The sequence below is a fragment of the Anolis carolinensis genome, chromosome 3 (genome assembly GCF_035594765.1).
Source record: "Anolis carolinensis isolate JA03-04 chromosome 3, rAnoCar3.1.pri, whole genome shotgun sequence".
NCBI lineage: Eukaryota > Metazoa > Chordata > Lepidosauria > Squamata > Dactyloidae > Anolis > Anolis carolinensis.
The window spans coordinates 281,904,694-281,929,698 of record NC_085843.1 but is presented as its reverse complement, the minus strand read 5'-3'; positions in this window follow the sequence as shown (position 1 = coordinate 281,929,698).

Below are 25,005 nucleotides of genomic sequence, written 5' to 3'. Positions count from 1 at the left end.
AACATTATATTCATGTTTGTATGTTTTTTCAGTAACAAATAATTCTGTTCAATAACTGAGTACAACGCTTTAAATTCTAGTATTGTCCCACGTAGATAAACGTCTTAGAAATGCTTGGTCAAAGGAGTAAACAACTGTGTATTGTGGTTCACACTTTAGATAACTTTATCATAGTCCCATGTAAGTTAATGTTTTGGAGATGCGCAAAAGGAATATAAACCATAAAGGAATGTAGAACAAAGGAATGTAGAAACAACAAGGATTCCCGGGTCTTTTTTAACCCTTGTTTCTGGATCAAAATCCCTTCTTCAGGTAGCTTCTGAAGGTTCTTTCAAGCGTTTGTTGTAGCCTTTTCTGCAGCTTTCATAAACTATATTTAAAAAAGACAACATAATAGATTTGCTGTTGCCAGCACCCAGTAACATTAAACAATTTCTTATTGGTTTAACACTCACATAAACAAAGAAAAACACTTACTTCCACTAAGGAGTTTGTGGCTCTGCAGTAGCACTAGATCAGGGGTGTCAATTTCATTTTCATTAACAGTCACATCACCTTTATGGTTGCATTCAAAGGGTTGCTGAATCCATGGAAGGAGAATCCGTGGATACAGAGGGCCCACTGTATATATATACAATAGAGTCTCACTTATCCATGCTAAACGGGCCGGCAGAAGCTTGGATAAGCGAATATCTTGAATAATAAGGAGGGATTAAGGAAAAGCCTATTAAACATCAAATTAGGTTATGATTTTACAAATTAAGCACCAAAACATCATGTTTTACAACAAATTTGGCAGAAAAGGTAGTTCAATAAGCAATAATGTTATGTTGTAATTACTGTATTTATGAATTTAGCACCAAAATATCATGATATATTGAAAACATTGACTACAAAAATGGCTTGGATAATCCAGAAACTTGGATAAGCGAGGCTTGGATAAGTGAGACTCTACTGTATTTGCATAGTAGTCAGTGCTCTTTAGTTTTTAACTAAGTTTGGATCCTCAGATGTCAACGTTTCTGTGCTGGTTGTCACATAGACCTCAGTTAATCCTCAGTTAAACCATGTATGCATTAGAAATGGCTCAAGCACACTTTATCTTTGAGTAACTCTGCAGTTCTATAAAATACTACGCTTGGAATGAACTTTATCTATTTCAGCCGAGTAGCTTGTACTGAAAGCAGTGCTGGGTTTGGCAGTTCCTTTGGCCAAAATTCGTGTTTCTTGTCTGTCTGTTTCATTCCAGCTCTTTGTTTTGCTTGAGCGGATATTTCAGTCCTAACCTTGAGTTGTACATTCCATTTTACATCTGGTAGTACATTTGGTTGCGTGACATTGACATTCAAGATTGGGACCATATTCAATGGCATTTGGTTGTACAGTATATCAAGTGGAAGTTGGCGAAGGAGTTATGTTTGGGGAGCTAGAGATTCCTAAAGAGATCATATGAATCAATGATGTAAATAAATCCTCAAACTTTTAACCCACAAATATGGAGGGACAAAGTCTAAGCTCTTTTGGAAAGAAATCTACTATATGGAAGTAGATGGGATTTCATAGCTCCCAAGTTTCAGCATTTCTGTGTATTGTTGCAAATGCCAGACAAATAGACTCTGGATCTATCGATGTTGGAAATATCAACCTCCCAAGCCTCTCATTATTTATTTGTTAATATATATATTTGGTAATCTGTATTCTATGTATATGTTTATTTGCTAGTTTGACTGTATTTCTTTGGTATGAAAGGGACTATAGACATGTGATTGTACTGAGCATGTTCAGACTCAGGACTCCATTTTGTAATCAGTCAGCTTTACACCTCTGGGGAGGTGGATGCTTGTTGCTGTTTGGATTTCAATATAGAAGTATTCTTATGGACTTCAGTGAGTACAAGAATACTTAAAGACTATGGACTATTGATTAGGAATGCTACCCTGTGTACTCAATACAGAGAGGCTACGTCCTATCTGTAACTGAACTTTAATAAGAAATGTGCCTGTATGGTGAATTAATACAAGATGTTTGTGAGTAAATAAGATATGTTAGTTTTCAAAGAAGACTTTGTTGTTGTTGTTTTTATCTCCAAGTGCATACTTTAGACTAAAGGGTTTTAAAAGGGAGTGTGTATCTTTTTGGCAATTACAACTGCAATTTCAACTTTAAAGAAACAAAGAAAGAAACAACCATCCTCTGCTAACCAAATACGGTATATTTTGGTAGTGGCATGTTTTTGTCCTTGGCGGTTCAAAGACATGGTTCTTCGGTTTAACAGCCGAGTTACCTGTGTGCCATTACATGAATGATTGTGAGTATCACTTGTTCAAAGAGTTGATTTCTAACAAGGTTATGCTTTCCTTGACTAGTGGTTTTCAAAAGGTGGTCTCCACATATTTATGGAGATTCACATTTGGTAAACAGATATGTGGGTACAGTTATTTTCCAGTAGGTTATGCAATAATCTACGCTATAGAATTATTACAGTTTGACACCACTTGAACTGCTATGACATCCTAGGAAGTGCAGTTTTGCAAGGAAGAAAGCTAAAGATGTTATAAAACTATAGCTCCTAGGATTCCACAGCATGGAGGCTAAACTGCATTCATTCCACAGTGTAGATGCACCCCTGGTGTGTGTTTTCCACCCCCTCCCTTTTCCCCACTCAACTGCATTAACTACTATGGAAACAATGATGTCATGGGTGGAGCGTAGCAGATCTGTGATTTCCCTTTGGTGAGCCATGTGGATCAAAGCATGCAATCCCAGCAATGTCGAATGTGATCCAGGCAAGATCCTAAAGGCACCAGATCCCTTCTGATCTTGGAAGCTAAGCAGGGTCGGCATCGGTTAGGACTTCGATGGGAGACCGTCAAAGAAAACCGGACACTATAGGCTCGATTTCAGAGGAAGGGAATGGCAAATTGATCTTGGAAGCTAAGCAGGGTCGCCCCTGGTTAGGACTCGGATGGGAGACTGTCAAAGAAAAGCGGACACTATAGGCTTGATTTCAGAGGAAGGTACTGGCCAATTGATCTTGGAAGCTAAGCGGGGCGGCTCTGGTTAGAACTTGGATGGGAGGCCGTCAAAGAAAACCAGACACTATAGGCTCGATTACAGAGGAAGGGACTGGTAAATTGATCTTGGAAGCTAAGCAGGGTCAGCATGGGTTTGGACTTGGATGGGAGACATCAAAGAAAAACAGACACTATAGGCTCGATTTCAGAGGAAGGGACTGGCCAATTAATCTTGGAAGCTAAGCAGGGTCGGCATGGGTTAGGACTTGGATGGGAGACCGTCAAAGAAAACCGGACACTGTAGGCTCGATTTCAGCGGAAGGGACTGGCAAATTGATCTTGGAAACTAAGCAGGGTCGGCACTGGCTAGGACTTGGATGGGAGACCGTCAAAGAAAAGCAGACACTATAGTCACGATTTCAGAGGAAGGGACTAGCAAATTGATCTTGGAAGCTAAGCAGGGTCAGCACGGGTTAGGACTTGGATGGGAGACTGTAAAAGAAAAGCGGACACTATAGGCTCAATTTCAGAGGAAGGGACTGGCAAATTGATCTTGGAAGCTAAGCAGGGTCGGCACGGGTTAGGACTTGGATGGGAGACCGTCAAAGAAAAGCGGACACTATAGTCTCGATTTCAGAGGAAGGGACTGGCAAATTGATCTTAGAAGCTAAGCAGGGTCGGCACTGGTTAGGACTTGGATGGGAGACCGTTAAAGAAAACCGGACGCTATAGGCTCGATTTCAGAGGAAAGGACTGGCAAATTGATCTTGGATGCTAAGCAGGGTCGGCTCTGGTTAGGGCTTGGATGGGAGACCGTCAAAGAAAAGCGGACACTTTAAGCTTGATTTCAGAGGAAGGGACTGGAAAATTGATCTTGGAAGCTAAGCAGGGTCGGCTCTGACTAGGACTTGGATGGGAGACTGTCAAAGAAAACCAGACACTATAGGTTCGATTTCAGAGGAAGGGACTGGCAAATTGATCTTGGAAGCTAAACAGGGTCGGCATGGGTTAGGACTTGGATGGGAGACCTTCAAAGAAAACCAGGCACTACATATAGACTCGATTTCAGAGCAAGGGACTAGCAAATTGATCTTGGAAGCTAAGCAGGGTCGGCTCTGACTAGGACTTGGATGGGAGACCGTCAAAGAAAAGCGGACACTATAGGCTCAATTTCAGAGGAAGGGACTGGCAAATTGATCTTGGAAGCTAAGCAGGGTCAGCACGGGTTAGGACTTGGATGGGAGACCATCAAAGAAAAGCAGACACTATAGGCTCGATTTCAGAGGAAAGGACTGGCAAATTGATCTTGGAAGCTAAGCAGGGTCGGCATGGGTTAGGACTTGGATGGGAGACCTTCAAAGAAAACCAGGCACTACATATAGGCTCGATTTCAGAGCAAGGGACTAGCAAATTGATCTTGGAAGCTAAGCAGGGTCGGCTCTGACTAGGACTTGGATGGGAGACCGTCAAAGAAAAGCGGACACTATAGGCTCAATTTCAGAGGAAGGGACTGGCAAATTGATCTTGGAAGCTAAGCAGGGTCAGCACGGGTTAGGACTTGGATGGGAGACCGTCAAAGAAAAGCGGACACTATAGGCTCGATTTCAGAGGAAAGGACTGGCAAATTGATCTTGGAAGCTAAGCAGGGTTGGCACGGGTTAGGACTTGGATGGGAGACCGTCAAAGAAAAGCAGACACTATAGGCTCGATTTCAGAGGAAAGGACTGGCAAATTGATCTTGGAAGCTAAGCAGGGTCGGCACGGGTTAGGACTTGGATGGGAGACCGTCAAAGAAAAGCAGACACTATAGGCTCGATTTCAGAGGAAAGGACTGGCAAATTGATCTTGGAAGCTAAGCAGGGTCGGCATGGGTTAGGACTTGGATGGGAGACCTTCAAAGAAAACCAGGCACTACATATAGACTCGATTTCAGAGCAAGGGACTAGCAAATTGATCTTGGAAGCTAAGCAGGGTCGGCTCTGACTAGGACTTGGATGGGAGACCGTCAAAGAAAAGCGGACACTATAGGCTCAATTTCAGAGGAAGGGACTGGCAAATTGATCTTGGAACGGTTGTGTTGTTAAAGTATGAAGTATGGAACCCTGCACAGACGGAGAAGCCTTAGCATTGAATGGTTGTGTTGTTAAAGTGCAAAGTATGGAACCCTGCGCAGACGGGGAAGCCTTAGCATTGAATGGTTGTGTTGTTAAAGTGCAAAGTATGGAACCCTGCGCAGACGGGGAAGCCTTAGCATTGAATGGTTGTGTTGTTAAAGTGCGAAGTATTGAACCCTGCGCAGACGGGGAAGCCTTAGCATTGAACGGTTGTGTTGTTAAAGTATGAAGTATGGAACCCTGTGCAGATGGAGAAGCCTTAGCATTGAATGGTTGTGTTGTTAAAGTGCAAAGTATGGAACCCTGCGCAGACGGTCGGTCAATGCGACTTAAGCAACATGCAGTCATTGAATTCTTGACAGCAGAAGGTGTCACACCAAAGGAGATCCATCAGAGAATGCAAGCTGTTTGTGGTGATTGTGTTGATGTGAGTTCTGTGCGTCGTTGGGCGAGTAAGTCTAAAGATGTTGAGGTGGGAACATCTGACTTGCGTGACAAACAAAGAGTTGGACGTCCTGTGACAGCAGCCACCAAGTTTCACAAGCAAAAGGTGGACAGATGGATTCCGGACGATTGTCGTATCCCTCAGAGAGAAATTTCAAGCATAATCTGCATTTCACAAGTACGTGTGGGTCACATGATTGCTTTGCTTGGCTATCGGAAGATCTGTGCACGATGGGTCCTGTGAGACGCCGGTTGTGGAAACAGAGTGTCGACGTCTTCCGTGATGGCTTCAGAAAACTTGTTCATCGTTGGCAGTAATGTATCCAATTGTCTGGTGATTATGTGGAAAAGTGGATAGTGGTAGTTAAAGAGCACATTCTAAGGATTATTTCTGTATTTGATTTTTAAAATATTCCCATCCAAACTCAAGTAACGAAAGTGGAGGCATTACTTTTCATTCAACCCTCGTAGTACTACACACGATTCCTCACTAATGACGTGCCCCAACAAAACGGGTGTCCTGCAGATGTTTTTCCAAGCAAGAGATAGGAATGATAGGCCTCTTTCAGGTTGGTTAGATTTTGCCTAGCCATCCAATGGTGAGGGATACTGGGAATCCAGGTCCAAAAACATCTGGAGAGTCTGGGTTACAGCAGCATTAAGTGAGGCATCAGCACCACCTTGTGGTCATTAAAAGACATGAAAGCAACAATATCTACATCTGCAACTGTAGATACAGTTTGACATCACTGGGTTGAGCTCCTGGAGGTGCAATGGGTTAGACTTTTTAAGTGGAGGGCCGATTCACAGTCCCTCAGACTGTTAGGGGGCCGGACTATGATGAAATAGTCCAAAATTAGGAATATTGTTGTTGTGTGCCTTCAAGTCGTTTCAGACTTAAGTCAACCCGAAATCTAAAGTTTAGGACAGGGAGCAGGTCAATGACCTTGTAGGGCCTTAGTTTGGGGACCCCTGATCTAGACAATCTCATAAGACCATTGGTAAGCAAAGAGACTTCCAAAGACCATCTAGATGGTCTCATAAGACCATAAGTAAGGAAAGGGACCATCAAAGGCCATCTAGATGATCTCATCAAGCCATCAGAAGACCATAGATAATGAAAGGGACCCTCAAAGGCCATCTAGATAATGTCATAAAACCATAAGTAAGGAAAGGGACCCTCAAAAGCCATCTAGACAGTCTCATAGGACCACAGGTAAGGAAAGGGACCCTTAAAGGCCATCTAGATGGTCTCATAAGGCCGTAGCTAAGCAAAGAGACCTTCAAAGACCATCCAGTCGATCTCATAAGACCATAGATAAGGAAAGGGACCCTCAAAGGCCATCTAGATAATGTCATAAAACCATAGGTAAGGAAAGGGACCCTCAAAGGCCATCTAGACAGTCTCATAAGGCCATAGGTAAGGAAAGGGGTCCCCAAAGGCCATCTAGACAATGTCATAAAACCATAGGTAAGGAAAGGGACCCTCAAAGGCCATCTAGACAGTCTCATAAGACCATAGGTAAGGAAAGGGACCCTCAAAGGCCATCTAGACAATGTCATAAAACCATAGGTAAGGAAAGGGACCCTCAAAGGCCATCTAGACAGTCTCATAAGACCATAGGTAAGGAAAGGGACCCTCAAAGGCCATCTAGACAATGTCATAAAACCATAGGTAAGGAAAGGGACCCTCAAAGGCCATCTAGACAGTCTCATAGGACCATAGGTAAGGAAAGGGACCCTCAAAGGCCATCTAGATGGTCTCCTAAGGCCATAGGTAAGGAAAGGGGCGCCCAAAGGCCATTCAGATGAACTCATCAGACCATCAGAAGACCATCGATAAGGAAAGGGACCTCAAAGACCATCTAGATGGTTTCATAAGACCATAGGTAAGGAAAGGGCCCCCCAAAGGCCATCTCATAAAACCATAGGTAAGGAAAGTGACCTCCAAAAGCCATCTAGATGGTCTCATAAGGCCGTAGCTAAGCAAAGAGACCTTCAAAGACCATCTAGTCGATCTCATAAGACCATAGATAAGGAAAGGGACCCTCAAAGGCCATCTAGACAATGTCATAAAACCATAGGTAAGGAAAGTGACCTCCAAAAGCCATCTAGATGGTCTCATAGGACCATAGGTAAGGAAAGGGACCCTCAAAGACCATCTCATAAAACCATAGGTAAGGAAAGTGACCTCCAAAGATGGTCTCATAGGACCATAGGTAAGGAAAGGGACCCTCAAAGGCCATCTCATAAAACCATAGGTAAGGAAAGTGACCTCCAAAAGCCATCTAGATGGTTTCATAAGACCATAGGTAAGGAAAGGGCCCCCCAAAGGCCATCTCATAAAACCATAGGTAAGGAAAGTGACCTCCAAAAGCCATCTAGATGGTCTCATAAGGCCGTAGCTAAGCAAAGAGACCTTCAAAGACAATCTAGTCGATCTCATAAGACCATAGATAAGGAAAGGGACCCTCAAAGGCCATCTAGGCAATGTCATAAAACCATAGGTAAGGAAAGGGACCCTCAAAGGCCATCTAGACAGTCTCATAGGACCATAGGTAAGGAAAGGGACCCCCAAAGGCCATCTAGACAGTCTCATAAGACCATAGATAAGGAAAGGGACCCTCAAAGGCCATCTAGACAATGTCATAAAACCATAGGTAAGGAAAGGGACCCTCAAAGGCCATCTAGACAGTCTCATAGGACCATAGGTAAGGAAAGGGACGCTCAAAGGCCATCTAGATGGTCTCATAAGGCCATAGGTAAGGAAAGGGGCACCCAAAGGCCATTCAGATGAACTCATCAGGCCATCAGAAGACCATCGATAAGGAAAGGGACCTCAAAGACCATCTAGATGGTTTCATAAGACCATAGGTAAGGAAAGGGCCCCCCAAAGGCCCTCTCATAAAACCATAGGTAAGGAAAGTGACCTCCAAAAGCCATCTAGATGGTCTCATAAGGCCGTAGCTAAGCAAAGAGACCTTCAAAGACCATCTAGTCGATCTCATAAGACCATAGATAAGGAAAGGGACCCTCAAAGGCCATCTAGACAATGTCATAAAACCATAGGTAAGGAAAGTGACCTCCAAAAGCCATCTAGATGGTCTCATAAGGCCGTAGCTAAGCAAAGAGACCTTCAAAGACAATCTAGTCGATCTCATAAGACCATAGATAAGAAAAGGGACCCTCAAAGGCCATCTAGACAATGTCATAAAACCATAGGTAAGGAAAGGGACCCTCAAAGGCCATCTAGACAGTCTCATAGGACCATAGGTAAGGAAAGGGACCCTCAAAGGCCATCTAGATGGTCTCATAAGGCCATAGGTAAGGAAAGGGGCGCCCAAAGGCCATTCAGATGATCTCATCAGGCCATCAGAAGACCATCAATAAGGAAAGGGACCTCAAAGACCATCTAGATGGTTTCATAAGACCATAGGTAAGGAAAGGGCCCCCCAAAGGCCATCTCATAAAACCATAGGTAAGGAAAGTGACCTCCAAAAGCCATCTAGATGGTCTCATAAGGCCGTAGCTAAGCAAAGAGACCTTCAAAGACCAGGTAGACTTAGGTCAACCCTAACTCTAAAGTTTAGGACAGGGGCCGAGTAAATGACCTTGGAGGGCCGCATCCAGCCCATGGGCCTTAGTTTGGGGACCCCTGGGTTAGACCCTTGTGCCGGCAGGACTGCTGACCAAAAGGTCGGTGGTTTGAATCTGGGGAGTCAGGTGAGCTCCAGCTTCCCATGCAGAGACATGAGGGAAGCCTCCCACAGGATGGTAAAACATCCAGGTGTCCCCTGGGCAACATCCTTGCAGACAGCTAATTCTCTCACAACAGAAGCAACTTGCAGTTTCTCAAGTCGCTCCTGACATGAAAAATAAATCACTGGGCTCAATACTGTGGGAGCCTGGGGTTTGCAGTTCCACAAAGTATCTCAGTTTTCCCATCAAGAACTTCTGCTGTCTCACTAAACTACAACTCCCAGGGCTCCATGGCAGTTAAAGTGGGGTGTTTTTTATTGTGTCAGAAGTGAATTGAGAACATACTGCAAGTCGCTTCTGGTGTGAGAGAATTGGCCGTCTACAGCAGGGGTCCCCAAACTAAGGCCCGGGGGCCGGATGCGGCCCTTCAAGGTCATTCACCTGGCCCCCGCCCTCAGTTTTATAATATTATATTTTTATATCAGTTTTAATAATATAACATATTAATAATATATTTAACACACTGGTGGCACAGTGTGTTAAGGCGCTGAGCTGCTGAACTTGTGGACCAAAAGCTCCCAGGTTCAAATCCTGGGAGCAGAGTGAGCGCCCGCTGTTAGCCCCAGCTCCTGCCAACCTAGCAGCTCGAAAACATGCAAATGTGAGTAGATCAATAGGTACTGCTCTGGTGGGAAGGTAACAGCGCTCCATTCAGTCATGCCAGTGGCCACATGACCTAGGAGGTGTCTATGGACAACACAGGCTCTCCGGCTTAGAAATGGAGATGAGAACCAACCCCCAGAGTCGGACACAACTCGACTTAACTTCAGGGGAAACCTTTACCTTTTTATAGACATATTATATTGATAATAATATTATCACGTTATACAATATAATACTAATAATAATATCATATAATAATATTAATTATATGTTATATATTACATATAATATTACAGTATAGTGGTATAGTTCAATATAGTAATATATAATACTAATATTGTACTTTGCTAATAATATAATATATTGTATGTACGTACAGCTGCTCTGAGTCCCCTTCAGGGTGAGAAGGGCGGGATATAAATGTAGTAAATAAATGTAGTAAATGAATAAATAAATAATTTTAGACCTAGGCTCACCCAAAGTCTGAAATGACTTGAAGGCACACAACAACAACAATCCCAATTAACCTGACTATCTCATTGGCCAGAAGCAGGCCCACACTTCCCATTGAAATCCTGATAGGTTTATGTTGGTTACAATTGTTTTCATTTTTAAATGTTGTATTGTTCTTTTGTTGTTGTTGTTGTTGTTTTGCATTACAAATAAGACATGTGCAGTGTGCATAGGGATTTGTTCATTCTTTTTCAAATGATAATTCGGCCCCACAACAGTCTGAACGATTGTGGGCCGGCCCTCTGCTTTAAAAGTTTGGGGACCCCTGGTCTACAGAGACGTTATCCAGGGGATGCCCGAATGTGTTACCATCCTCCTGGGAGGCTTCTCTCATGTCCCTGCAAGATAGAGCTGACAGACGGAAGCTCACCCAGTCTCGCGGATTCGAACCGGCAAGTGTCAGGTCAGCAGTTGCGCCGGCACAAGGGTTTAACCCATTGCACCACCACCCATTGCATCAATTCTACAATGTAAATGCTTTCTTAAGACACTTGGAGGCCATAAACTAGGTATCACATGGCTACTCCCGAGATACTCACAACTACACCTTCCAACGTTCAACATTAGACATGACTGGCTGGGAATTCCAGTCCAATGACTTCTAGAAAGTTCTGCAATTCCTAGCAGTGTTGCCTAAACTGTTTCAAATTTAAGTGGACCATAATGGCTAAAGGATTCTGGGAGGTATAGTCTATGTATCTGCCCTATAGCATCCACCTTCCAATCATATGAATCCTAAAATTAAAGTCTCTAGGACCTTTTGCGCTGTGTGTGTCAAAATTCACCAAAAAACCTAGCATGACTTGGGTGGTGTGTCACTTCAAGAGAAAAAAACCATAATTTCGCAATATGTATAGTTTAAATAACAAAAATGTATAATCTATATATATAAAAGAGTGATGGCATCAGGGCAGTGGACAAAACAACAAAACTAAACACTCAACAACCTCAAAAATTGACAACACAACCCATCATCCACGTCTCTAGGTTGATACAACAAAAAGAAAAGAAAAATAAAGTCCTAATTAGAGGGAGAGGAATAATTGTTTTTATCCAATTGCTGCCAGTTAGAAGGCTAAGCTCCACCCACTTGGTCTCCTAGCAACCCACTCACCCAGGGGACAAGCAGAGTTAGGCCTCACTTAGACCTCTTCCACAGATTATCTAATTTGCACTGGATTATATGGCAGCCTATAAAATACAAATTATCAGATTTTAACTGGATTAGATGGCAGTATAGACTCAAGGCCCTTCCACACAGCCATATAACCCATTTATAATCTTATATTATCTGCTTTAACTGGATTATCTGGACTCCACACCTTTACCCTTTATCTTAACTACCACCAATTCCTCAATACTTTATTTCCCATACCACCATACTTCGCCACAGCAACGCGTGGCCGAGCACAGCTAGTTGTAATATATAACGGTATTTAATAAAACAAAAACTATTTACTACCCTTATTTCCATGTATCTATGGTACCTCTTGCAGTTTCCATGCTGATTTCTCTCTATTCTAATTTCAATGTAGTCATGAATAATAAAAAAATATAATAGTAATAATACAATAATATACTACAATCATATATATATATATATATATATATATATATATATATATATATATGTATAGTAATGTGCATAATTCCCATGGAGTAAACAACAAAACCACTGGACCAAATCACACCAAATTTGGCCACAGAAGACATAGTCATCCAATCAATCTGCAGGCGGCAGCGTGTCAGCAAAAATGGTTAGGCATGTCAGTGCTGACACGCGTGTCATAGGTTGGCCATCACTGCTCTAGGAGCTGCAGCTCTTGCCTTCTCTTTGATGTTAGCGATGGTGGTTTTGCCTTTATAACCCTGGTTTGAAGGCTTAATTTGACATGAATACTAATAAAATTAAATGTGCATTTGGACTATAGTTCCTAACGCTCCTCAATAACCTTGCTACTTTGGGGATGTTGGGAATTATATTCCAATGAAAACCATATTTCCTGCATACTGTTTTTTTTTTTTTTTTTGCTGATTTCATTGATCAACAGGTAATAATTCCCTCTATTTCCCTTGTCCCTCCTTCAGTAAATCTCTGGGCAGATTATGCAGGACGCGGATTTTCCTCCCGTCCATCCCTGCTGAGCTTCGCCGAGATCCCTGTCAGATGCCTTTGTACCACCTGTCCATCACTGGCATTTCAGATCTCGCAAAAGCTGCAATGATACATCTCCCGTCTCCTTATCGCATATCACTCTTTTCAAACACGGCGCGTCTACATCACGGAGGATTTCCTTTGTTATTCTACACAAGCAGTACTTATGGCATTCACCCTTCAGATGCTTAGAAATCGTCACCCTAAGCATCCAGCTTTCGTTCTTTCCACTTTAATGTACACTAGCTTGGGGACCCGGCGATGCCCGGGTATTTTGAGAAATTTGTGTGCCAAGTTTGGTCAGGATGTGAAGTTGGCTGGGTTCAGTGCTGTCTGTATAAGAGTGAACTACAACTCCCAGAGCCAAAGGTCAATCACCCCGAAACCCTGCCTGTATGCACACTTGGGCATGATGACGCAATGTGCCAAGTTTGGTCTAGATCTGACGTTGGCTGGGTTCAGTGCTGTCTGTATAAGGGTGAACTACAACTCCCAGAGCCAAAGGTCAATCACCCCGAAACCCTGCCTGTATGCACACTTGGGCATGATGACGCAATGTGCCAAGTTTGGTCTAGATCTGACGTTGGCTGGGTTCAGTGCTGTCTGTATAAGGGTGAACTACAACTCCCAGAGCCAAAGGTCAATCACCCCGAAACCCTGCCTGTATGCACACTTGGGCATGATGACGCAATGTGCCAAGTTTGGTCTAGATCTGACGTTGGCTGGGTTCAGTGCTGTCTGTATAAGGGTGAACTACAACTCCCAGAGCCAAAGGTCAATCACCCCGAAACCCTGCCTGTATGCACACTTGGGCATGATGACGCAATGTGCCAAGTTTGGTCTAGATCTGACGTTGGCTGGGTTCAGTGCTGTCTGTATAAGGGTGAACTACAACTCCCAGAGCCAAAGGTCAATCACCCCGAAACCCTGCCTGTATGCACACTTGGGCATGATGACGCAGTGTGCCAAGTTTGGTCAGGATGTGAAGTTGGCTGGGTTCAGTGCTGTCTGTATAAGGGTGAACTACAACTCCCAGAGCCAAAGGTCAATCACCCCGAAACCCTGCCTGTATGCACACTTGGGCATGATGACGCAGTGTGCCAAGTTTGGTCAGGATGTGAAGTTGGCTGGGTTCAGTGCTGTCTGTATAAGGGTGAACTACAACTCCCAGAGCCAAAGGTCAATCACCCCGAAACCCTGCCTGTATGCACACTTGGGCATGATGACGCAATGTGCCAAGTTTGGTCTAGATCCGACATCGGCTGGGTTCAGTGCTGTCTGTATAAGGGTGAACTACAACTCCCAGAGCCAAAGGTCAATCACCCCGAAACCCTGCCTGTATGCACACTTGGGCATGATGACGCAGTGTGCCAAGTTTGGTCAGGATGTGAAGTTGGCTGGGTTCAGTGCTGTCTGTATAAGGGTGAACTACAACTCCCAGAGCCAAAGGTCAATCACCCCGAAACCCTGCCTGTATGCACACTTGGGCATGATGACGCAATGTGCCAAGTTTGGTCTAGATCCGACATCGGCTGGGTTCAGTGCTGTCTGTATAAGGGTGAACTACAACTCCCAGAGCCAAAGGTCAATCACCCCGAAACCCTGCCTGTATGCACACTTGGGCATGATGACGCAATGTGCCAAGTTTGGTCTAGATCCGACATCGGCTGGGTTCAGTGCTGTCTGTATAAGGGTGAACTACAACTCCCAGAGCCAAAGGTCAATCACCCCGAAACCCTGCCTGTATGCACACTTGGGCATGATGACGCAGTGTGCCAAGTTTGGTCAGGATGTGAAGTTGGCTGGGTTCAGTGCTGTCTGTATAAGGGTGAACTACAACTCCCAGAGCCAAAGGTCAATCACCCCGAAACCCTGCCTGTATGCACACTTGGGCATGATGACGCAATGTGCCAAGTTTGGTCTAGATCCGACATCGGCTGGGTTCAGTGCTGTCTGTATAAGGGTGAACTACAACTCCCAGAGCCAAAGGTCAATCACCCCGAAACCCTGCCTGTATGCACACTTGGGCATGATGACGCAATGTGCCAAGTTTGGTCTAGATCTGACGTCGGCTGGGTTCAGTGCTGTCTGTATAAGGGTGAACTACAACTCCCAGAGCCAAAGGTCAATCACCCCGAAACCCTGCCTGTATGCACACTTGGGCATGATGACGCAATGTGCCAAGTTTGGTCTAGATCTGACGTTGGCTGGGTTCAGTGCTGTCTGTATAAGGGTGAACTACAACTCCCAGAGCCAAAGGTCAATCACCCCGAAACCCTGCCTGTATGCACACTTGGGCATGATGACGCAGTGTGCCAAGTTTGGTCTAGATCTGACGTCGGCTGGGTTCAGTGCTGTCTGTATAAGGGTGAACTACAACTCCCAGAGCCAAAGGTCAATCACCCCGAAACCCTGCCTGTATGCACACTTGGGCATGATGACGCAGTGTGCCAAGTTTGGTCTAGATCTGACGTTGGCTGGGTTCAGTGCTGTCTGTATAAGGGTGAACTACAACTCCCAGAGCCAAAGGTCAATCACCCCGAAACCCTGCCTGTATGCACACTTGGGCATGATGACGCAGTGTGCCAAGTTTGGTCAGGATGTGAAGTTGGCTGGGTTCAGTGCTGTCTGTATAAGGGTGAACTACAACTCCCAGAACCAAAGGTCAATCACCCCGAAACCCTGCCTGTATGCACACTTGGGCATGATGACGCAATGTGCCAAGTTTGGTCTAGATCCGACATCGGCTGGGTTCAGTGCTGTATGTATAAGGGTGAACTACAACTCCCAGAGCCAAAGGTCAATCACCCCGAAACCCTGCCTGTATGCACACTTGGGCATGATGACGCAGTGTGCCAAGTTTGGTCAGGATGTGAAGTTGGCTGGGTTCAGTGCTGTCTGTATAAGGGTGAACTACAACTCCCAGAGCCAAAGGTCAATCACCCCGAAACCCTGCCTGTATGCACACTTGGGCATGATAAGGTAGTGTGCCAAGTTTGGTCTAGATCCGACATCGGCTGGGTTCAGTGCTGTCTCTATAAGGGTGAACTACAACTCCCAGAGCCAAAGGTCAATCACCCCGAAACCCTGCCTGTATGCACACTTGGGCATGATGACGCAGTGTGCCAAGTTTGGTCAGGATGTGAAGTTGGCTGGGTTCAGTGCTGTCTGTATAAGGGTGAACTACAACTTCCAGAGCCAAAGGTCAATCACCCCGAAACCCTGCCTGTATGCACACTTGGGCATGATGACGCAGTGTGCCAAGTTTGGTCAGGATGTGAAGTTGGCTGGGTTCAGTGCTGTCTGTATAAGGGTGAACTACAACTCCCAGAACCAAAGGTCAATCACCCCGAAACCCTGCCTGTATGCACACTTGGGCATGATGACGCAGTGTGCCAAGTTTGGTCAGGATGTGAAGTTGGCTGGGTTCAGTGCTGTCTGTATAAGGGTGAACTACAACTCCCAGAACCAAAGGTCAATCACCCCGAAACCCTGCCTGTATGCACACTTGGGCATGATGACGCAATGTGCCAAGTTTGGTCTAGATCCGACATCGGCTGGGTTCAGTGCTGTATGTATAAGGGTGAACTACAACTCCCAGAGCCAAAGGTCAATCACCCCGAAACCCTGCCTGTATGCACACTTGGGCATGATGACGCAGTGTGCCAAGTTTGGTCAGGATGTGAAGTTGGCTGGGTTCAGTGCTGTCTGTATAAGGGTGAACTACAACTCCCAGAGCCAAAGGTCAATCACCCCGAAACCCTGCCTGTATGCACACTTGGGCATGATGACGCAGTGTGCCAAGTTTGGTCAGGATGTGAAGTTGGCTGGGTTCAGTGCTGTCTGTATAAGGGTGAACTACAACTCCCAGAGCCAAAGGTCAATCACCCCGAAACCCTGCCTGTATGCACACTTGGGCATGATGACGCAGTGTGCCAAGTTTGGTCAGGATGTGAAGTTGGCTGGGTTCAGTGCTGTCTGTATAAGGGTGAACTACAACTCCCAGAGCCAAAGGTCAATCACCCCGAAACCCTGCCTGTATGCACACTTGGGCATGATGACGCAATGTGCCAAGTTTGGTCTAGATCCGACATCGGCTGGGTTCAGTGCTGTCTGTATAAGGGTGAACTACAACTCCCAGAGCCAAAGGTCAATCACCCCGAAACCCTGCCTGTATGCACACTTGGGCATGATGACGCAGTGTGCCAAGTTTGGTCAGGATGTGAAGTTGGCTGGGTTCAGTGCTGTCTGTATAAGGGTGAACTACAACTCCCAGAGCCAAAGGTCAATCACCCCGAAACCCTGCCTGTATGCACACTTGGGCATGATGACGCAATGTGCCAAGTTTGGTCTAGATCCGACATCGGCTGGGTTCAGTGCTGTCTGTATAAGGGTGAACTACAACTCCCAGAGCCAAAGGTCAATCACCCCGAAACCCTGCCTGTATGCACACTTGGGCATGATGACGCAGTGTGCCAAGTTTGGTCAGGATGTGAAGTTGGCTGGGTTCAGTGCTGTCTGTATAAGGGTGAACTACAACTCCCAGAGCCAAAGGTCAATCACCCCGAAACCCTGCCTGTATGCACACTTGGGCATGATGACGCAATGTGCCAAGTTTGGTCTAGATCTGACGTCGGCTGGGTTCAGTGCTGTCTGTATAAGGGTGAACTACAACTCCCAGAGCCAAAGGTCAATCACCCCGAAACCCTGCCTGTATGCACACTTGGGCATGATGACGCAATGTGCCAAGTTTGGTCTAGATCTGACGTCGGCTGGGTTCAGTGCTGTCTGTATAAGGGTGAACTACAACTCCCAGAGCCAAAGGTCAATCACCCCGAAACCCTGCCTGTATGCACACTTGGGCATGATGACGCAGTGTGCCAAGTTTGGTCTAGATCTGACGTCGGCTGGGTTCAGTGCTGTCTGTATAAGGGTGAACTACAACTCCCAGAGCCAAAGGTCAATCACCCCGAAACCCTGCCTGTATGCACACTTGGGCATGATGACGCAGTGTGCCAAGTTTGGTCAGGATGTGAAGTTGGCTGGGTTCAGTGCTGTCTGTATAAGGGTGAACTACAACTCCCAGAGCCAAAGGTCAATCACCCCGAAACCCTGCCTGTATGCACACTTGGGCATGATGACGCAGTGTGCCAAGTTTGGTCTAGATCTGACGTTGGCTGGGTTCAGTGCTGTCTGTATAAGGGTGAACTACAACTCCCAGAGCCAAAGGTCAATCACCCCGAAACCCTGCCTGTATGCACACTTGGGCATGATGACGCAGTGTGCCAAGTTTGGTCTAGATCTGACGTTGGCTGGGTTCAGTGCTGTCTGTATAAGGGTGAACTACAACTCCCAGAGCCAAAGGTCAATCACCCCGAAACCCTGCCTGTATGCACACTTGGGCATGATGACGCAGTGTGCCAAGTTTGGTCTAGATCTGACGTCGGCTGGGTTCAGTGCTGTCTGTATAAGGGTGAACTACAACTCCCAAAGCCAAAGGTCAATCACCCCGAAACCCTGCCTGTATGCACACTTGGGCATGATGACGCAGTGTGCCAAGTTTGGTCAGGATGTGAAGTTGGCTGGGTTCAGTGCTGTCTGTATAAGGGTGAACTACAACTCCCAGAGCCAAAGGTCAATCACCCCGAAACCCTGCCTGTATGCACACTTGGGCATGATAAGGTAGTGTGCCAAGTTTGGTCTAGATCCGACATCGGCTGGGTTCAGTGCTGTCTCTATAAGGGTGAACTACAACTCCCAGAGCCAAAGGTCAATCACCCCGAAACCCTGCCTGTATGCACACTTGGGCATGATGACGCAGTGTGCCAAGTTTGGTCAGGATGTGAAGTTGGCTGGGTTCAGTGCTGTCTGTATAAGGGTGAACTACAACTTCCAGAGCCAAAGCTCAATCACCCCGAAACCCTGCCTGTATGCACACTTGGGCATGATGACGCAGTGTGCCAAGTTTGGTCAGGATGTGAAGTTGGCTGGGTTCAGTGCTGTCTGTATAAGGGTGAACTACAACTCCCAGAGCCAAAGGTCAATCACCCCGAAACCCTGCCTGTATGCACACTTGGGCATGATGACGCAGTGTGCCAAGTTTGGTCAGGATGTGAAGTTGGCTGGGTTCAGTGCTGTCTGTATAAGGGTGAACTACAACTCCCAGAGCCAAAGGTCAATCACCCCGAAACCCTGCCTGTATGCACACTTGGGCATGATAAGGTAGTGTGCCAAGTTTGGTCTACATCCGACATCGGCTGGGTTCAGTGCTGTCTCTATAAGGGTGAACTACAACTCCCAGAGCCAAAGGTCAATCACCCCGAAACCCTGCCTGTATGCACACTTGGGCATGATGACGCAGTGTGCCAAGTTTGGTCTAGATCTGACGTCGGCTGGGTTCAGTGCTGTCTGTATAAGGGTGAACTACAACTCCCAGAGCCAAAGATCAATCACCCCGAAACCCTGCCTGTATGCACACTTGGGCATGATGACGCAGTGTGCCAAGTTTGGTCAGGATGTGAAGTTGGCTGGGTTCAGTGCTGTCTGTATAAGGGTGAACTACAACTCCCAGAGCCAAAGGTCAATCACCCCGAAACCCTGACTGTATGCACACTTGGGCATGATGACGCAGTGTGCCAAGTTTGGTCTAGATCCGACGTCGGCTGGGTTCAGTGCTGTCTGTATAAGGGTGAACTACAACTCCCAGAGCCAAAGATCAATCACCCCGAAACCCTGCCTGTATGCACACTTGGGCATGATGACGCAGTGTGCCAAGTTTGGTCAGGATGTGAAGTTGGCTGGGTTCAGTGCTGTCTGTATAAGGGTGAACTACAACTCCCAGAGCCAAAGGTCAATCACCCCGAAACCCTGACTGTATGCACACTTGGGCATGATGACGCAGTGTGCCAAGTTTGGTCTAGATCCGACGTCGGCTGGGTTCAGTGCTGTCTGTATAAGGGTGAACTACAACTCCCAAAGCCAAAGGTCAATCACCCCGAAACCCTGCCTGTATGCACACTTGGGCATGATGACGCAGTGTGCCAAGTTTGGTCAGGATGTGAAGTTGGCTGGGTTCAGTGCTGTCTGTATAAGGGTGAACTACAACTCCCAGAGCCAAAGGTCAATCACCCCGAAACCCTGCCTGTATGCACACTTGGGCATGATGACGCAGTGTGCCAAGTTTGGTCAGGATGTGAAGTTGGCTGGGTTCAGTGCTGTCTGTATAAGGGTGAACTACAACTCCCAGAGCCAAAGGTCAATCACCCCGAAACCCTGCCTGTATGCACACTTGGGCATGATGACGCAATGTGCCAAGTTTGGTCTAGATCTGACGTCGGCTGGGTTCAGTGCTGTCTGTATAAGGGTGAACTACAACTCCCAAAGCCAAAGGTCAATCACCCCGCAACCCTGCCTGTATGCACACTTGGGCATGATGACGCAGTGTGCCAAGTTTGGTCAGGATGTGAAGTTGGCTGGGTTCAGTGCTGTCTGTATAAGGGTGAACTACAACTCCCAGAGCCAAAGGTCAATCACCCCGAAACCCTGCCTGTATGCACACTTGGGCATGATAAGGTAGTGTGCCAAGTTTGGTCTAGATCTGACGTCGGCTGGGTTCAGTGCTGTCTGTATAAGGGTGAACTACAACTCCCAGAGCCAAAGGTCAATCACCCCGAAACCCTGCCTGTATGCACACTTGGGCATGATAAGGTAGTGTGCCAAGTTTGGTCTAGATCCGACGTCGGCTGGGTTCAGTGCTGTCTGTATAAGGGTGAACTACAACTCCCAAAGCCAAAGGTCAATCACCCCGAAACCCTGCCTGTATGCACACTTGGGCATGATGACGCAGTGTGCCAAGTTTGGTCAGGATGTGAAGTTGGCTGGGTTCAGTGCTGTCTGTATAAGGGTGAACTACAACTCCCAGAGCCAAAGGTCAATCACCCCGAAACCCTGCCTGTATGCACACTTGGGCATGATGACGCAGTGTGCCAAGTTTGGTCAGGATGTGAAGTTGGCTGGGTTCAGTGCTGTCTGTATAAGGGTGAACTACAACTCCCAGAGCCAAAGGTCAATCACCCCGAAACCCTGCCTGTATGCACACTTGGGCATGATGACGCAATGTGCCAAGTTTGGTCTAGATCTGACGTCGGCTGGGTTCAGTGCTGTCTGTATAAGGGTGAACTACAACTCCCAAAGCCAAAGGTCAATCACCCCGCAACCCTGCCTGTATGCACACTTGGGCATGATGACGCAGTGTGCCAAGTTTGGTCAGGATGTGAAGTTGGCTGGGTTCAGTGCTGTCTGTATAAGGGTGAACTACAACTCCCAGAGCCAAAGGTCAATCACCCCGAAACCCTGCCTGTATGCACACTTGGGCATGATGACGCAGTGTGCCAAGTTTGGTCAGGATGTGAAGTTGGCTGGGTTCAGTGCTGTCTGTATAAGGGTGAACTACAACTCCCAGAGCCAAAGGTCAATCACCCCGAAACCCTGCCTGTATGCACACTTGGGCATGATGACGCAGTGTGCCAAGTTTGGTCAGGATGTGAAGTTGGCTGGGTTCAGTGCTGTCTGTATAAGGGTGAACTACAACTTCCAGAGCCAAAGCTCAATCACCCCGAAACCCTGCCTGTATGCACACTTGGGCATGATGACGCAGTGTGCCAAGTTTGGTCAGGATGTGAAGTTGGCTGGGTTCAGTGCTGTCTGTATAAGGGTGAACTACAACTTCCAGAGCCAAAGCTCAATCACCCCGAAACCCTGCCTGTATGCACACTTGGGCATGATGACGCAGTGTGCCAAGTTTGGTCAGGATGTGAAGTTGGCTGGGTTCAGTGCTGTCTGTATAAGGGTGAACTACAACTTCCAGAGCCAAAGGTCAATCACCCCGAAACCCTGCCTGTATGCACACTTGGGCATGATGACGCAGTGTGCCAAGTTTGGTCAGGATGTGAAGTTGGCTGGGTTCAGTGCTGTCTGTATAAGGGTGAACTACAACTCCCAGAGCCAAAGGTCAATCACCCCGAAACCCTGCCTGTATGCACACTTGGGCATGATGACGCAGTGTGCCAAGTTTGGTCAGGATGTGAAGTTGGCTGGGTTCAGTGCTGTCTGTATAAGGGTGAACTACAACTTCCAGAGCCAAAGCTCAATCACCCCGAAACCCTGCCTGTATGCACACTTGGGCATGATGACGCAGTGTGCCAAGTTTGGTCAGGATGTGAAGTTGGCTGGGTTCAGTGCTGTCTGTATAAGGGTGAACTACAACTTCCAGAGCCAAAGCTCAATCACCCCGAAACCCTGCCTGTATGCACACTTGGGCATGATGACGCAGTGTGCCAAGTTTGGTCAGGATGTGAAGTTGGCTGGGTTCAGTGCTGTCTGTATAAGGGTGAACTACAACTTCCAGAGCCAAAGGTCAATCACCCCGAAACCCTGCCTGTATGCACACTTGGGCATGATGACGCAGTGTGCCAAGTTTGGTCAGGATGTGAAGTTGGCTGGGTTCAGTGCTGTCTGTATAAGGGTGAACTACAACTCCCAGAGCCAAAGGTCAATCACCCCGAAACCCTGCCTGTATGCACACTTGGGCATGATGACGCAGTGTGCCAAGTTTGGTCTAGATCTGACGTCGGCTGGGTTCAGTGCTGTCTGTATAAGGGTGAACTACAACTCCCAGAGCCAAAGGTCAATCACCCCGAAACCCTGCCTGTATGCACACTTGGGCATGATGACGCAGTGTGCCAAGTTTGGTCAGGATGTGAAGTTGGCTGGGTTCAGTGCTGTCTGTATAAGGGTGAACTACAACTCCCAGAGCCAAAGGTCAATCACCCCGAAACCCTGCCTGTATGCACACTTGGGCATGATGACGCAATGTGCCAAGTTTGGTCTAGATCTGACGTCGGCTGGGTTCAGTGCTGTCTGTATAAGGGTGAACTACAACTCCCAGAGCCAAAGGTCAATCACCCCGAAACCCTGCCTGTATGCACACTTGGGCATGATGACGCAATGTGCCAAGTTTGGTCTAGATCTGACGTCGGCTGGGTTCAGTGCTGTCTGTATAAGGGTGAACTACAACTCCCAGAGCCAAAGGTCAATCACCCCGCAACCCTGCCTGTATGCACACTTGGGCATGATGACGCAATGTGCCAAGTTTGGTCTAGATCTGACGTCGGCTGGGTTCAGTGCTGTCTGTATAAGGGTGAACTACAACTCCCAGAACCAAAGGTCAATCACCCAGCAACCCTGCCTGTATGCACACTTGGGCATGATGACGCAATGTGCCAAGTTTGGTCTAGATCCGACATCGGCTGGGTTCAGTGCTGTCTGTATAAGGGTGAACTACAACTCCCAGAGCCAAAGGTCAATCACCCCGAAACCCTGCCTGTATGCACACTTGGGCATGATGACGCAATGTGCCAAGTTTGGTCTAGATCTGACGTCGGCTGGGTTCAGTGCTGTCTGTATAAGGGTGAACTACAACTCCCAGAGCCAAAGGTCAATCACCCCGAAACCCTGCCTGTATGCACACTTGGGCATGATGACGCAATGTGCCAAGTTTGGTCTAGATCTGACGTCGGCTGGGTTCAGTGCTGTCTGTATAAGGGTGAACTACAACTCCCAGAACCAAAGGTCAATCACCCCGCAACCCTGCCTGTATGCACACTTGGGCATGATGACGCAATGTGCCAAGTTTGGTCTAGATCTGACGTCGGCTGGGTTCAGTGCTGTCTGTATAAGGGTGAACTACAACTCCCAGAGCCAAAGGTCAATCACCCCGCAACCCTGCCTGTATGCACACTTGGGCATGATGACGCAATGTGCCAAGTTTGGTCTAGATCCGACGTCGGCTGGGTTCAGTGCTGTCTGTATAAGGGTGAACTACAACTCCCAGAGCCAAAGGTCAATCACCCCGCAACCCTGCCTGTATGCACACTTGGGCATGATGACGCAATGTGCCAAGTTTGGTCTAGATCTGACGTCGGCTGGGTTCAGTGCTGTCTGTATAAGGGTGAACTACAACTCCCAGAGCCAAAGGTCAATCACCCCGCAACCCTGCCTGTATGCACACTTGGGCATGATGACGCAATGTGCCAAGTTTGGTCTAGATCCGACGTCGGCTGGGTTCAGTGCTGTCTGTATAAGGGTGAACTACAACTCCCAGAGCCAAAGGTCAATCACCCCGCAACCCTGCCTGTATGCACACTTGGGCATGATGACGCAGTGTGCCAAATTTGGTCTAGATCCGACGTCGGCTGGGTTCAGTGCTGTCTGTATAAGGGTGAACTACAACTCCCAGAGCCAAAGGTCAATCACCCCGCAACCCTGCCTGTATGCACACTTGGGCATGATGACGCAATGTGCCAAGTTTGGTCTAGATCTGACGTCGGCTGGGTTCAGTGCTGTCTGTATAAGGGTGAACTACAACTCCCAGAGCCAAAGGTCAATCACCCCGCAACCCTGCCTGTATGCACACTTGGGCATGATGACGCAATGTGCCAAGTTTGGTCTAGATCTGACGTCGGCTGGGTTCAGTGCTGTCTGTATAAGGGTGAACTACAACTCCCAGAACCAAAGGTCAATCACCCAGCAACCCTGCCTGTATGCACACTTGGGCATGATGACGCAATGTGCCAAGTTTGGTCTAGATCCGACATCGGCTGGGTTCAGTGCTGTCTGTATAAGGGTGAACTACAACTCCCAGAGCCAAAGGTCAATCACCCCGAAACCCTGCCTGTATGCACACTTGGGCATGATGACGCAATGTGCCAAGTTTGGTCTAGATCTGACGTCGGCTGGGTTCAGTGCTGTCTGTATAAGGGTGAACTACAACTCCCAGAGCCAAAGGTCAATCACCCCGAAACCCTGCCTGTATGCACACTTGGGCATGATGACGCAATGTGCCAAGTTTGGTCTAGATCTGACGTCGGCTGGGTTCAGTGCTGTCTGTATAAGGGTGAACTACAACTCCCAGAACCAAAGGTCAATCACCCAGCAACCCTGCCTGTATGCACACTTGGGCATGATGACGCAATGTGCCAAGTTTGGTCTAGATCCGACGTCGGCTGGGTTCAGTGCTGTCTGTATAAGGGTGAACTACAACTCCCAGAGCCAAAGGTCAATCACCCCGCAACCCTGCCTGTATGCACACTTGGGCATGATGACGCAGTGTGCCAAGTTTGGTCAGGATGTGAAGTTGGCTGGGTTCAGTGCTGTCTGTATAAGGGTGAACTACAACTCCCAGAGCCAAAGGTCAATCACCCCGCAACCCTGCCTGTATGCACACTTGGGCATGATGACGCAATGTGCCAAGTTTGGTCTAGATCCGACATCGGCTGGGTTCAGTGCTGTCTGTATAAGGGTGAACTACAACTTCCAGAGCCAAAGGTCAATCACCCCGCAACCC